The 3102-nt window shown below is 41.6% G+C and overlaps 1 protein-coding gene across 1 annotated transcript in view; it reads right to left on the reverse strand.

Annotated features, from left to right (window-relative positions):
* Positions 1-1737, reverse strand: part of GPR19 (G protein-coupled receptor 19) — a 34391-nt gene extending 32654 nt beyond the window's left edge. Inside the window, exon 1 of the mRNA XM_006888416.1 lies at positions 1567-1737. The gene's annotated coding sequence lies outside the window, so the exon portion shown is untranslated. The remainder of the gene's footprint in view (positions 1-1566) is intronic.
* Positions 1738-3102: the final 1365 nt, after the last annotated feature.

The raw sequence follows: 3102 nt of genomic DNA on the forward strand, positions 1-3102 counted from the left end.
AAATATTACTTTAAAAAATAAATAGTTTGTGTGTGAAGTTTTTAATCTATTTCTTTTTTAAAAAAAACTAGGTAAGTTGAAGAGAGCTCTGGTGGCCTAGTGGCAAGAAGCTGCGCTGCAATCCCAAAGGTGCATGGTTCGAATCCATCAGCTGCTCTGCGGGAGAAGAATGGGCAATCTCCTCCCGTGCAACTGAGTAACTACCTCTGAAAACCTGCAGGAGGGTCAGCTATGGATCAATTGCGAGTCCATAGTACCCATTGAGTATCAACATTGTTACTCATTTCTGAGCATGGAAAAATATTTCTAGGTATGGTGAAAACAAAACAAAACAACTATGATGTAATTCTAGGAGTTTTTTCCCCTTTAGACATCATTTGGTTACCAGAGTGACACACTATATTACTACCATATTTATATAGCATAGGGGAATACTAGGGAATTACTTGGTAGTTTACTTAGGGGTACAGAATGTGTCTGCTGGGATAACTCAGGAATAAATATGCATCTCACTGGGACATCTTTTTAAGCTGATTCAATCATCTAGTAAAGAATGGTCAGTTGAACAAGATTTCTGAGGCAGCCAAACTGTCAGCTGACATCATTTGAAATAGCAGGAGTAGAGAAGCAGTTGGTTCAGTGGTTAAGAACGTGGGCTTCTTAGGGCCAAACCTTGCCTTTACTATTTGCTGTGTGACCTTGGGAAAGCTCTCTAACCCTCTCCTTGTCTCAGTTTCTTCATCTATGAAATGTGGACAATAATAACACCTCCCCCAAGGGTTGTTATAAGAATTACGTGAACAACTGTGCTTAAAACAGTGCATTACACATAATAAGAACTTATAAGTATTTGTTAAAGATGAAATAAAATTGAATTTGCAAATCCTCCTCTTTGTACTGGTAGAAAGAAATGATCAAAGACGCTAAGATTTTGGTGCACAGCAGGTTATTTTAGCCTGTAACTTCGGTAGATTCTGTTGAGAATTTCCCAAGGGCTTCCTGGCAGCAATTCTTTAAGATTTGGAATTCTGTGGCTGTCTCTACTACCCTAAACCAGAGCTGAGACTAATCACAAGCACTCCTGGTACCAGGAACATCAGAAGGAGGATGATCGCATAGCACAAAAGAACAGCATGCCTGCCCACTCAGGCTCCCTAAGCCACACTGCCAATAACCTCTGGGAAGATGGGCAGAGAAAAAGCAGCTGAAAAGCGATGAAACAGGGTTTTATTTCCAGTAAAAATGAAAGCTAGCTGGTTTTTGCAACATTATTTTTTGCTCTTTCTAGTACTCAAAGGGGGGGAAAATCCTTTTCATCAATGAGTGCTTTGTTTTATTCATTATCACTAAACAAATGATCCATCCAATTTTTCTTGAATAGACATTTACGCTGTTAAATTATTCATTTTACAGAACTGCCTAGGCATCTCTTCTAGACCTGTGACAAATCTTAAAACCCTTAACCAATAGATATGCCAGGACAAAAAAAAATCTCCACATTGCCTGAGGGAGGGGGGACGATGAGCCAAAATTCAGCCGCAATCCCAAGGGATCTTTATCACATACCTTCATCTGGACTTGGTTTTGGAGACAGTCTCCTTGGGTCTTCTGGGTCAGCAGTACCCCTTGCACAGGAGTCTAGGGAAAGCGATAAACCACCAGGAAATCTTGAGAGCACATTCATATCTGTCCTTTGCCTTCTCCCTGTTTCATACCCTGCTTACTGGTAGGAAGACAGGATGACGCTGTGCAGGGTTGACTGTTAAACCATCTTCCCGCCCCCAGCCCCACTCTCTTGATGCCCCTCCCTTCTCCTTTCCAAGGCTCTGGAATGTGTCACATGGGAAATAGATCATGTGGCTCAAGGGGAAAATGTGGCCATCTTCTATCTCCCTGCCCCCACTTTTCCTTTCAGGAGCAAAGCAGCAGAAATCTCTGACCTGATTGGCTCTGACCAAAAATCTCCATAAGAAAAGGGGAAGATTCAGCCACCCAAAACTCCAGACTTCTCCACCTTCTTTTGTATTTTTTTTTAATTAGGTATTTAGAGTTACTTGGTATGGAAAGAAAATGATGCTTTCCCTATTCTCTCTCATCAGCATCCAGAAACGTAAAGAAGTTCTTTAACTACCTTCTTTAAGCACTCTTTGTGACAACGGAGGGTTCAGCACCACGGACAGCATTATGTCCTCTTCAGTGTTTCCTGAAGTTATTTGCCTATATTAAAGTCATTTGAGTATTTAAAAAAATATCCCTGGGGGTCTTGAACCAAAAGATGTATTAGGACATATATCTAGGGCTCTGATTTTCCCTATCAACTTACTGTTACCTTACAAACACAAAATAAAATCAAATAGTACTCAATGTTCCTGTCCCATTTCCCGCCCCTACTTAAAAGTGTGTGCTGAATATTTTTGTGGGGAAGGAAATTCTTAACATATACCCATCTGTGACAGCTATGAGCAAAACTACAGAAATACATAGATTCATGCAAGTGCATGTTTAAAAGGCTTTAGACCCTTCCCTAGGGATGGCTGAATTAGTGACAGAAAAGCAGCCTGGTTAGAGCTGTTTTGTGTAGGGTCTATCCTGCTCTGCTGACGTTCCAGTTGCCATGGTGCTAGGTAACTGCTGAAAAGAGAAAATTTCTTTCAAAACTGGTCACCATGGGACTGTGCTGAGTAAAGAAAAGAAGAGGGGAAAGGACAGAATTGCTAAGAAGGATTTTCAATGAACATTTTAGGAGCCAATTTTACCTAATAATGGGTTCTTCTTTCATTGCTGGATTGGTGCTGACCCTAAATCTTGAAAGAGTTCTAGGAATTAGTATGGACATTGCAATGGTAACTTCTCTATCCTTCACTGCTTCTTTCCTCAAGAAACAACTTCACAGAATGGCCATGAATTCCACCTCAAAATGATAGGAAAAGCACATAAGAAACAGAGCTCTCGGGGCACTGGCTGAAAATCGCCTGTGACTTCATCCATAGCCACTGGTGAGAGTCAGTGCCCAGAGCCATCAGGGGCTTTAAGCTCATTGCCCACTGCTGTGGTGTGGACAGCTGAAACCCAGGCCCCGACAGGCACCTGGGGGGGAAAAAA

This window comes from Elephantulus edwardii, unplaced genomic scaffold (assembly GCF_000299155.1).
Source record: "Elephantulus edwardii isolate Elephantulus edwardi_28Jun2011 unplaced genomic scaffold, EleEdw1.0 scaffold00067, whole genome shotgun sequence".
Lineage (NCBI taxonomy): Eukaryota > Metazoa > Chordata > Mammalia > Macroscelidea > Macroscelididae > Elephantulus > Elephantulus edwardii.